Below are 12,969 nucleotides of genomic sequence, written 5' to 3'. Positions count from 1 at the left end.
GCTGCTCACTTGAAGAGAAGAAGAGGAAGATGTGTGAGTGGGAGGGACTGTGAGGGGTGGGACTGCATGAAAGGGGTGGGTCTCTGGCCTGCCCCCCTGCACAGTGTACAGCCCCTGCCCCCCCAGCAGCAGCAACAGCAGTAGCAGCCATCGCGGCACTCATGCCCACTCCTAGCAGAGACCCCTAGTGGCACAACACTGCCTCAAACTGGCAGCTGCACGTGGCACTGGCCCGGCCCTGCTCGCATGCCTTCGGGCAGACCTGGGCCAGCTCCTGCTATCACCCAGGGTTTCTGACACCGCAGGCAGAAGCCACGTGCCCTCAGCTGGGCTGGGTCCTTCCTCCACATGCCCTGTGTGCCATCAGGCTGGGCCAGATCCATGGAAGCTCCTATGGCTGTGCACTGGCCAGACCCAGAAGGCACCCACACCTCTGCCTGGCTGTGGTATGTGCACTGCAGCAGAGCCGCTGGGGTTCCACCTTTTAGAAAGGACATGCAGAAGTTAGAGAGGGTCCAGAGACTGGTGACAAAAATGAAAAAAGGCTTTGAAGGTGAGCCAAATGAGGAAATATTGAAAGAACAGGCATGCTCAGCTTGTGGAAAAGGTGCTTAAGAATGTACATGATAACAGGCTCCAAATATCTGAAGGGCTGCCACAAGGAAGAGGAAAAACACCTTTCTTCCATTGCTGCATGTAACAGGGGGCCTGCTCGGGGCCAATCCAACCGTGGCCTGCCCACCTGTTCATGGGCCAACCGCCCGCATTCTCACCTACCATGCCTTGATGTTAATTAGTTAATAGATGTTAATCAAGCGGGAGGCTACCCATTTTCTGCCCCGATGCCAGAGGTCACTATCTGCAGTTCCTTTCCTCCCCTATACCGCAGCCCGAGCCTCGCAGATGGTATCACTATGTTCTCACTATCACCGGCCCCTACCCTGGGCCCCAGAATCCTCCTGATTGAACCCCAACCTGTAATCCTCTCATCAGGTGGTCTCATCCACCTTCATATTGGGCAGCATAGCTCCCTGATCCGCTTCCCCTTCCGGGCGTGGTCCCCCCACTGGGACTGTCGGCTCTCTAGCCCTGGCCCACCTCCACACCAGTCAGGACCCCAGGTCCTCAGCTCTTGGGCGTTTGTCACAGTGGGCCCCCGGCCCTTCGATCCTTCCGGCCCTGGCCCCAGCAATGGCCAGTCAAGAGAAGTTCAGACAGGTGTTAAGCCTATGTCCCTTTCCTCTCTCCAAGGGTCCACTCTCTGGGCCCTCCAAAACGGGTAACCCACCCAGTTGTGGGGGCTAGGGGTTAAGGCGCCTCGACTCGCCTTTCACCAGGGTGGTAACTGGCCTAGTATTTCCTGGGGGCACCCATGCTGCTGAGAGCTCCACCAGGCCACCCACTCCTGGCAGGGTGCAGTTTTAGGTCGTACCCAGGATCAGGAGCCTCCTTACCATCCCTTACAGCTCCTCCCTTACCTCCAGATGATATCAGCAGCCCTGCAGCTAAGCGATGCTGTTGCCTGGCCTCCAGCAGCAGAACTGTCTTGTTTATATGGGCAGCCCTGAATCTAAAATGGCTGCCTTCATTAGGCACCTGGCGGCTGCCAGCTCCAGGCCCTTAAAGTGGCAGACACACACAATGCCCTGCCACACTGCAGAAAACGGAACACAGACCAATGACTTGCAGTTGCAGCAAAGTAGGTTGTGGATATCACAAAAGACTTATTTAGACTTAATAGCAGCATTCAACTACCTGAAGGGGGTTTGGAAGGGGGTGGAGCTGGACTGTTCTCAGTGGTGGCAGACAACAGAACAAGGAGCCATGGTCTCAAGTTGCAACAAGGGAGGTTTAGGTTAGATATTAGGAAGAATTTTCTCACTAGGAGGGTAGTAAAACACTGGAACAGGTTACCCAGAGAGGTGGTGGACTCTCCATCCTTGGGGGTTTTCAAAACCTGGCAAGACAAAGCTTTGGCTGGCACGATCTAGTTGGGAATGGTTCTGATTTGAGCAGGGGGTTGGACTAGATGACCTCCTGAGGTCCCTTCCAACCCTAATTTTCTATGACTTATGATTCTAAGTCGACTTAAGTCATGTCAGAGAGTACACACGCACAGCTCCTTGACCTGGTGACAGCCATCTTGAGAGCTAAGTAGACTTAACTAATGTGACACCGGGTAATACACCTTAAAAGTGTTTTATCTTGTGTTGCACTTAAGTCAACTCTGCTCCACATACATGTGTACACTCTGACAGATAAGTCCACTTAAAAAGTTAAGTTGGCTTAGCTGTCAGAAAGTTGGTATGTGTACATATCCATGAATGTAAGTGTATATTTGTTTGTTCTTTCTTTTAGAGTAAGTAGTGACTGTTTTTTTCCAAATGTTCTTTTTTGTCTTAGCTATATATATTATATGATATAATTAATGTAAACTGGCGTATAGAGTTAAAATTAATATTTTTCATACAAGATTCCAGCCAACAAAGCTGGTTTATTCCAAAGAGCTGCACTGCTGAATTATTTAGTCATCTTTTTTTTTTTCTTTTCTTTTTTTTGAGTCGCAACATAATTATGACATTCTGCATGGAAAGTCACTCATTATAGTACATGAAAGACTCAACTCTAGCTAAGTAATATGATTTAGATTAGTGTGTCATTGATTCTCGCCAAAAAATTGGGCCAAAAGGCAATTTTCTTCAGTAAATGATGCTGAGCCATTACTAAATAAATCACAAGCCCTCTTAATGTGTTAACAGCATACTTATGTTACTTTTTTAGTAGTGTTAATATTCTATATGCACATTTGTGTTTTGAGTAGCCCCATATATTAATGTAATTCATAAATTTCTAGTTTATGTTATGCATTTTTCCTAAGCATCAATCATATACTATCTGATGGAGAAGATTCTGTGATGAATACCTAGCCAGGTGTCTGCGTGCGCATGTGTACACCATTGCAACTGTCTGACAATCCAGGAAATTTGGGTCTCAAGTCATTCAGGGCAACATATTGATTCAAGGAGTAGTCAGCATGTTTTAGAACATAAACTGTTTGACCTAATTAGCAGACAATTAGCATATATTTACTGCCAAGGGCAAGAGAATAGGAGGTGTGGGGAGGTGCCAAATCACAAATAAGACTGAAACTTTTTTGATGAAACCTTTTTTTTCCCCACCAAAAATGCAGATTCAGATAAATTAAAAGTTTTCAAAAAAGTGTTTTAAATTTGCCAAACAGTTGTTGGTTAATAACAGGGTAAGAAAATAACATTTTGTGTTGAAATTTTTAAATTATCCATTTTACTTTGACATTGTTATACTTTAAAAACAAAAAACAAAATCACATATCAAAACTTTAACATTACACAAAGGATGTGTAAATGGATTACGCAAAATTTACACAAAGGATGTCCCTCACACAACACAAAGGATTTATTTTCTTTTAATTTTAGGTTTGCCAAATAAAAAAAAAAAAAAAAAAAGGGTTGGGTTACACAGGGCCTATATTGATAATACTTCCCAAACAAAATGGCCAAGTGACTTAATTTTGCTGAATAATACATGTTCATATTAATTAGTACATACATTTTATTGAAAAGCCGCAAGCATGCCTAAAAGTAGCTCTGCCATTGTGATATGTGTTAATAGAAGGTAGGGTGTTTTTAGGATATAAAACAACACAATGCCACAATCTCAATTGCTAGACTATTTTCTTTTGTTTCAGGGGAACATACTTTTTTTAATTAGGCATTTCCTTTCAACATTCATTCTGTGATTTATTTTTTAAAGTTTTCTGTTTTATCATATGTAGATTTGGGCATATTTTAATTTAATGAAAATGCTCTCTTCTCATTTAGGGATAAAATTAATTTATCAGGGTGAAAAGAAAATTGGTCTCTTGCACTTAAAGACAAATTTGTTCCCCTTCTCCAGACACACTATTCCCAAAGATCAAGGTTTAGCAAACTTCTCCACATAATTTGTGATACTGTAACTGTGGTAAATTCACTTGTTTGTATATACTACTGTACACTAGGGGTTTGCTTTGGTGGAGATTCTATAGGCTTGACATTATTTGTAATTAAATGTTTATGGGCCTCATACTAGTTTATATTAAGGCCCATGTACTCTAGGCAACTTACACTCACATTAAGCCCCTTGTACACTTCTTTTTCAGGCCCCTATACATTGAGAGAAGCCACAAAAGTGCAAACTGCCTCCAAGAAAAGGAACACCTGTGTCTCCAGGTTCTCGTGTTACAACTGAATCAATACATTAAATCAGAACAATGTAACATGCAGAAACACTGTACTGAAGCTCCCATTAGATAATACTCAAAATCATTTTAATGAGATGTGGTATATGTTTCAAAATGCAGCCAAGTATTTCTCCAGCATTTGAACCAAGGGGCCTACAAAACCTAATAAAAAGCCAGTGTCTTGAATAGAGTAATCAGTAAGCAGTTTTCATTTTCACTCTTATGTTATGTTACACTGCCCTCTAGTGAGAAATTTACTAGTTACACCAGACACTGCATTCATTTGGTTTGTTTTCGGTATTTCCAACCACGTCATTTAAAAAAAATATGACCAAACTATGCCAAAATCATGAGCTTGTATATATATATATATTTTTTTTAAAGAAATCATTATTTAAATAAAAAATATGAAATCGTCCTATTAAGCTTTTGGTTTTGATCCTTGGTGATGAATTTTGGTTGTTTTCAAACACTTTTCTCCACTATCCTGATGCCTACTGATTTATTTATCTAGGATTTTACCATGTTCCTGTGACTCCAGGAGCTGGAGGTTTGAGAATATAGTTTCCTAATGAGACTTGAAACAAAATTGTGAATTAGTAGCACTTTTTTTCATTTAATACTCTCCGATGTAAAGGCAACATTCACAATCAAAAGGCAAACTGATAAGAAATAAAGTTAGACTATTAGGAACATGGGTGACTGGAATCCTAACGGTCAGCCTCCCCCAGTCAGACAGGCCAACTGTGGTACATTAGCCTGAACACTGCGTGATTGAATGGAAGGGGCATCTGGGCCCCTATTGAACTGCCTGTTGCAGGGGTTTTCAACCTTTTTTAACAAGCGTACCCCTTCTCTCTCAAAGTTGCAACTCATGTACCCCGTATATTTTTTTCTTATTTTTAAGGGGGAAAGGAAGATCGAGGCCCCCACAGTGAGGGATGGAGTGGAACTGGGGCTGGGGCTGGGGCTGGGGCTGCACAGCGGGGGCAGGGCAGGCGCAGGACAGAGCCACAGCTCATCCAGGGGGTATGAGGAGGGGGGGCAGCTCCTGCCAGTGCATGCACCATGGGAGGGCATGGGGGTGTGGGGTGCCCCCAGATCTGTGCACAGGGCAGGGCAGGCTGCCACTGCAGATTGGGGCTGGGGCTGCACTGGGCTCTTCCCGGGGGTGGCTGAGTCAGGCTGTGCTCAGGGGTGGTGGTGCTGGGAGGGAGGGTTGCAGGGGACTACAGCAAACTCTAGGGTGGCAAAAGCCCCCACCAATAGCTCCCTCCCAGCCCCTACCAGAAACAGCCCAGAATTAATCCCAGCCAGCAGCAGCAGCCTGCCCTGCCCCTGCACAGATCTGGGAGGCACACCCGCCAGTGCCCTCAAAGGGTGCATGTAGCAGTGGGAGCAGCCCCCCTTGTGGCTCAGTTCAGCACCCTGCTCCAGCCCCAGCCCATTCCCTCTCCCACCACTGGGGCCTCAATCTGCCCTATCCAGGCCCTTTCCCTCACAAACACTCTTACCAGCCAGGCCCAGCTGCTCTCCTGGCTGCCTGTGTGCTGCTTTGCAGCTGTGCACATGCATGTAGCATTTATCAGCCACACTAAGTCTGCATACCCCCCAGAACCTTTTTAAGTGCCCCTAGAGGTATGCATACCCCCAGTTGACAATCACTGTCCTATTGAATTGGCAATGCTCAATTCAAATACTCCCTGAACCCTACGTCTCCTGCCTTCTGGATTGTTTTAAATATCTTCTCACTTCGGCCTCTAGTTTCTCCCTTTGGTTCAGATCTTCTAGTTCATGACCCTGGCTCCTGCTGCTGACCTCTGATCCTGGATGTCTTCAGACTGTTGGTTCTTACCATTAGGTCAGGCTGTTCTGTGCTGGTTTAGTAACAAAGGGTGGAGGCCCAGCAGGCTATAAGTAAATTGAAACAAAATGTGCCCACTTATGTAGTCAAACATAAAGTAAAATAGGACCAAAAAACCCACATGCATTGTGAAGCAAGAAAAGTTGCTACACATAAAGATAAGGAAATGAAAAGCCAAGCTACTAACTGTTCAAACCCTGTACACTGCCAGCAGCTTGCTTCCATTTAGCATCATCCCCAAAGTCTGACCTTTGCCTTCCTAACATATTCCCACCCCCACCCACTGCTGACAGATATTTTTTCATACGGGAATAGGAACTGCTGGACTGGACTGGACACAAGGGCTATCTAGTCCAGTGTCATGTCTCTATCTATGGCCAGAACCAACTACTCTAAAGGAAGCTGACTAGCAGGTAGAACAATATAATGTGACATCCACGCATATTTTATGTTATTCTCTAGTGATTAGTGGAGCAGTGCTTCTCAACTTGGGTGCTGGAGCATTCTGGGGTGCCGCCAGATCTTTGAGATCTGCAGATAAATTAAGCAGATAAGGATAGGTGCAGGCTTGCTTCTAACTGGATGATTACCTACCCCTACTACTCAGCCTCTCTGCAAGGAGGTAAGCACTGTAATATATCAAATAGTTGTTTTTTTTAAGTTGGGTGCCACTCAATTCACAAAAGTTATGGAGGAGTGCCTTGAGTCCAGTGCGGGATGCCTCAAGTCCATAAACATTCAGAACCATGAAACTAGATGTTGGCCAAAGCCCTGAATTACAAACTTTTTAATGCAGTCCAACACTTTTGTTGCCATTAATTATGGTAATTCAGAATATTTTTGATATTCCCATAAATATTTGTTCTTGATCTCAAGGACTTCCTGAGGCAATTAGTTCTGCAGTTTACTCATATGCTTAAAAAACAAAACAAAAAACAAACAAACATCCTTTCAGTTTTGAATTGCTCACCTTTTAATTTCATTGAATGTCCCTCTAATTTTATATTATGTGACAGGGAGAAAAAAGGTTGTGAAAAAGGCAGTAGGATAATTAAGAGGGTGAAGTAAAGCTGGCATCCAGGGGAAGTTAGGAATAGAGTAAAGGTAACAGTGCATATAGTTTGTGGTACAATACCTGTTGTCATAGTAAGATGTGTATGAATGAAGGAGCTTAAAGGTTTGCAATAGGGATATCATATGCATAGCATCTCCAGCTTCTTCAAACACACCAATCTTTTTGTACACTGTCCCATGTTCCTTGGCGGCTTTTTAATTTTTTTAAGATTTAAGCAAAACTGAGAAGCTGGGTATAGGGTTTAGGGAAAGGAATTTGTCACGGAGCAGGGTCCTAAGAGTGGCCGTGATCTCTCCTGGTGCCCCCTACCGTGCCACGTCAGTGTCAGCGCACACTCATTCTCGCCCGCCACGTCTTTGACGTTAAGAGTATTAAGGGAGGCTGCCTTTAGTCCTCCTTGACTCGGTACCCTTGATGTACTCCAGTCTGTACCCCGTCTAGGGTGACTCGGTGCCCTCACGCCTTAAGGGCTACGTGTGGCTCCTACCACCCCTGATACCACACCCCAAGCCTCGCGGATGTCCCGGACGTTGTCTAGTCAATTTCTCAGATGGCCTGCATCCTCACAGACGCTCTCTGGCCTCTCCTTCCTTACAATCACCCGCGCTCCCCACGGATGCTCCCAGGCCTCTCTCACGACCGAACCCACACCGGGTCTTCTCTCGCGATTGGGCTTTCACTGACAACCCTGTCTGCACTGGGGTCTAACTTTGCGATTAAGTCCTAGGCGCTTGCCCACACTGGGGCTTCTCTCGCCGTGCCTGGGGCTCAGGGGGCCATAGATTCATAGATTAAGGGTCGGAAGGGACCTAGTAGATCTTCTAGCCCGACCCCCCACCAGGGCGGGAGAACAACAAAAAACCCCAAAAAGAGAAACGGGACTCAAACAAGTCCAGCCAGGTAGGCATCCAGCCTCTTCTTAAAGACCCCCAGGGTAGGGGCCAGCACCACTTCCCTTGGAAGTTGGTTCCAGCTCCTAGCCGCCCTAACCGTGAAGTAGTTTTTGCGGATGTCCAATCTATACCTCCTCTCCATCAGCTTGTGCCCATTACTCCTTGTTATGCCAGCGGGCGCTAGGGGAAACAGCGTCTCCCCCAAACCCTTCTGGTCCCCCCTAGTGAGTCTATAGACAGTCACCAGGTCCCCCCTTAGCCTTCTCTTGTGGAGGCTGAATAGGTTCAGGTCCCGCAGTCTCTCACTGTAGGGTCTGCCCTGTTGTCCCCGGATCATGCGGGTGGCCCTCCTCTGGACCCTCTCCATATTGTCCACATCCCTCTTGAAATGGGGCGCACAGAACTGGACACAATACTCCAGCTGTGGCCTGACCAGCGTCGCGTAGAGGGGGAGGATCACCTCCTTGGCTCTACTCGAGATGCACCTGTGGATGCACGACAAGGTCCGGTTAGCCCTGCCAACGATGACCTCGCATTGTCGGCCCATGTTCATCTTGGAGTCAATAATATAGCCATACCTGGCCATACCTGGCCCCTAAATCCCCTCCGCGGATCTACAACTCCTGTGGGCTCAGGCGGCCTTGGCCTTACCTGGCCCCCAATCCACTATGCCCCTTCGCAGGGCTGGGGTCAGTGCCCCCTTAATGCTGTGCCCACTGTGGAGCCCCATGAGGCCTCCTCCAACCCCTATTAGCCTCACCCAGCCCTTCAGTATAACAACAAACAACAGAATGTAATAACACAAGCCAATCGGCTGCAACTCAAAGCTAGGCCTCTGGCTAAAACAAACTCTAAACCATCAGGCAATTTATCATCCCAAATCCCTACCAGGGCTTTCTCCACCCGGTCTCCTTACACAGAAGCTGTTCAGGCCACCAGGCTTCTCTACTCTGCCTACTTCAACAGAGCTCCAACTTCCTCAGCGGCCAGAAGGGAACTACCTCTAGTCTCAGCCTGGCTTGTTTATATAGGCCAGGCCCTGCCCCCTTCTGGTCAGCTGACCAAACTGTGGTTGCCCTGGCAACCGGCACCTGTCCCTCTTTCTAGGAGCAGGGCACTTCATGGCCCTGTGACAGAATTCAAGAAGACAGAAGTGCAACTGCTGTAAAATTTTAGCCATCAGCAATAGCACATGTACCCTTACAAACTGTCTCCCTTATAAGCTTAAACTCTGACAGAAAATCATGGCTTCAGGCTGGAAAGGTTTCATCCCAAGGGGATACTTCTATACACGCCCAGTGTCCCATCAAACAAGTTTGCTAAGTCTGGTTCCCATCATGCTAAATGAATTGTGCATAAGCTTCCAGTTATAGCATGCATAACAACCAACTGTATACCCAAATAAAAAAAAAAAATAAAAATCCAGTAGTTGTCCCAGACCTGCTTGGGATCCAGCTCTCTGAAAAAATTGTTGCAGATTTTTTTAAAAGACCTCTATCAACAATAATGAAGAAAAATTGCAGCAATGGCCCCTATTAAAGCTTATTTTCTGAAGTATAAGAAGAGAAGCCAAATAAAAAAATTACATATAAAATTCAAAGGACATTTAAAAGAAACTCTCCCTATGTGAAATTTCACACCAATTAGCCACCTGCCTTTTAGAAAGGAAAAAAAGACATATATGCCCCATTTTAATCCTGTTTTATAAACTTTGCTAACTATGGAGGTGCTACCATGTATCAGCGTAACATGGATAAGGCATTTTGCATTTGTATGTGCTGGTCTTGTAGCTAAGACCCTGTTCAGAAACATATGAGTTTACATAAAGTGCCTATACAGGCCGTAAGCACAAGGCTTAGTACAATTCTTAAAATTATACCTATATTTAAACTGCTGCAACTTTTATTATCGATAAGACAATGAATCCATGTATTCCAAAACATTCTCCTGATTATCCAGTGCCTTGTACTTTGGGTAATTATGTGCACAATGTGTAACATGAATTAAAAAGAACTGTCTTTTGTTACACCCCAGTAGCATTTTACACCATTGTAAAATGTAAATCAAACCTATTTTCTTCAACACAATGCCTCCATGCAATTTTACAATTTTTTTTTTAGAAATAAACCAAGAAAGGACATTATGCCAATGCTGTGGGACCCTTGCACCATCCCCATTCTCTCATAAACACAATGCACTCCTATATTAAAGTAAGAGTGAATGCTAGTATCATCTGCCTAAATTTCCTGAAAATACAGGCAACCAAGCAACCCATACACTGAGTAAAGAGGAAGGGGCGAGAGGAAGTGTCAGTAGAGGACTAGCAATGCACAGCACAGGAGAGAAGTGCTTGAGGGAGCTGGGGAAAGGAAGATTGTGCTATGCATCCACTTTCAAATTAGTCCAGGCCATGAAAAGCACCTATTAACTTACCTAAGAATTGTTACTGGTGTTAGTGGCTTGGTAGTAAGAGAGGACGAAGGAAATCAAGACAAGAGAATTTAAGAGAAAATTGTTTTCACCAAAATAATGACCTTTATGGTGCAGAAGATACACCCAAACCCAACTGCTGATATCATTTGGTCAAAGGAAAAGAAAGATGTTCAAGAAAAATTAAACCACATGTGACATGTTCTCACTACCTATTCCTTATATTCTTTTGTTTTAAGAGCTCCAATTAGCAAAAGTACGAAACAAAATCTGGTATGATCTAAGCCAGTGTTTCCCAACCATTTCCAGCCCAAGATGCACTTACGTTTAAAAAAATGTTCTGTGGCACATCTGTGAAGGCATTCCCCATCCCCATACTTATGAGCTCATTGTAGCTTACTGCCATGGCAAAATTCTGCAGCACAGCTGTTCACAGGTTTGTGAACTGCACATCCCCTACAGCCAATACATGCACAGTAGATGAATTTCCTTCTGCTCAGCTGGTCCTCTTTCTCCCCCACAGCCAACACATGTGCAAGTTTTCTGTGAATATCTCATCAACGCAGCTTATTCATTTAGTGCTAGGCGGCTGGTGAACTTTCTTCTCATTATTCCAAAACTCTCACGGCACACCAGGGAGCTCTTTGTGGCATGCACCAGTTGAAAAGCACTGATCTAGGCTACCCCAGCACATATCAGTCAGCTCAGTTTGCTTCCAATTCAGTTAATAATTTATTCTACTGTTTTTCAAAACTCTTGTTCCTTGCCGCTCTGGCTTTATTTGCATACATTGTTCATATTCACTCTGCTCTAATTTTAGCCCCCTGAAATAGGACAGAGAATAGTCCGCTCTCCCTCCATCCTATGACACTCCACTGTTAGGTCAGTATTTAATTGCTTCCATATCTAGCTGAAATTTTCCCTCATATATTATAACTAAAGATAAATCAAAGAATGAAGACATGGAACTGCTTGAAGAGACTGGCTTCCCCAGGCACCAGTTTAGCCTGGATCATTGGATTTACAACACCAGCATAGCCAACACTGATTTCACTATTAATCCCTTAAGTGCCTCAGGAATCACAGCATAAATCCAGTGAAGGAGCACTCATATGGCCCTAAAGAGCCATAGTGCTTATCCTGATTTTCCATTCATGAAAACTGAGCTCTTCTTAATGGCAATGACAACTCAAGGAATTAAATCTTTTTAAAAGAGAGACCCTGCTTGTTGGGTGATGATCCTGGCAGTGGGGGTGCCTTTGATAGAACGCAGTGGGTGCTCAAGTTTAATATGCTAGAGAGATTTGAATTTGCCACCAGCCCACTCCTTTCATCCTTGCAGTTCCCTTTACTGTCAACAGGCATCTGTTCAATGCTTTTCAGTTTCACAATAGCACTCAACAGAAGTGTCATCTTTCCTATACGCTTTCATCTAACGCCCTCAGAACTGTATGTTCCTTTACCAGGAGGCAGCTTATTGTGCTCCAGCACAATACCTACGCTCACACGAATTCAAACCAAAATGTCTAGAAGTCTGGTATTTGACCAAGCAAAGCAAAGCAAAGTAAAGCCAAGCCATATGCTCACCTTTATGGCCTTTCTCTATTTGTCTGTCTGAAATACAAGGATTTGAGGGCACCAGGTCTGATCAGTTTGACCATTTCAGGGGAATGTTCTCAATGGGCAGAATCCTGTTGACTTTGACAACAGGAATACCAGAAGAACATGATTTCCATAGGTGCAATGGGAAAATCAGGTGTACAGTTAAAGCACATGGAAACCATTAAAGAGCAACCTTTGGTGCTGCAGGCAAAGAGATCTCCTTGGCATGCCCTGTTGTTGCCTATACAGCAGGAGACTCTTCAAGCCAGGTATTGTGAGAGAGGGGAGTGCGGAAGATGCAGCAGAGCTACCTTGGGCTGCTTTCTATTCCTCTCCTCTTTCCATGAGATGATACCATCAGCTTCTTAGGCCATAGAAAGTGTTTTTCCTGCTTCCTGCAGCAGTTCTGCCTGGCTGTTCTCCCCCAGGAAGCCGGCCAGACAGACAATTATAGGGAGTTTGCCTCCCCCCCCCGAAGGGCTGTAACTTGCAGGAACTTTTCACGTCATCCCAAGATAAGCTTCAACTTCAGCTAAAACACTGAGATCCAAAAGAACTATGAAGCTTACAGCGCTGCTGTTCCCCAGAGCCTGCAAAGCTGTAACGGAGGGGCGCATGTTTTGAGCTGAAGAGTAGGCCTGTGCAAGTCAGCAGCGATCCGATCCAGCTTTGGATCTGGCCACTTTGGATGGCAGCAATCCGATCCAGGGCTTCAGAGCCATCTTGGAGATCCAGCCATAGGGTATAATGGGAAATCAATTAAATATCTATAACTTTGTTGTTTCTTGTCTCATTTCAATGACACCTGCAGGGATGGTAGCCTATGCTGAGAGCATGGAACCTA

Source organism: Gavialis gangeticus, unplaced genomic scaffold (genome assembly GCF_001723915.1).
Source record: "Gavialis gangeticus isolate Ggan-Ray unplaced genomic scaffold, GavGan_comp1, whole genome shotgun sequence".
Taxonomy (NCBI): Eukaryota; Metazoa; Chordata; order Crocodylia; family Gavialidae; genus Gavialis; species Gavialis gangeticus.
The sequence above is the reverse complement of the archived record's forward strand: the minus strand, read 5'-3'. Positions refer to the sequence as shown.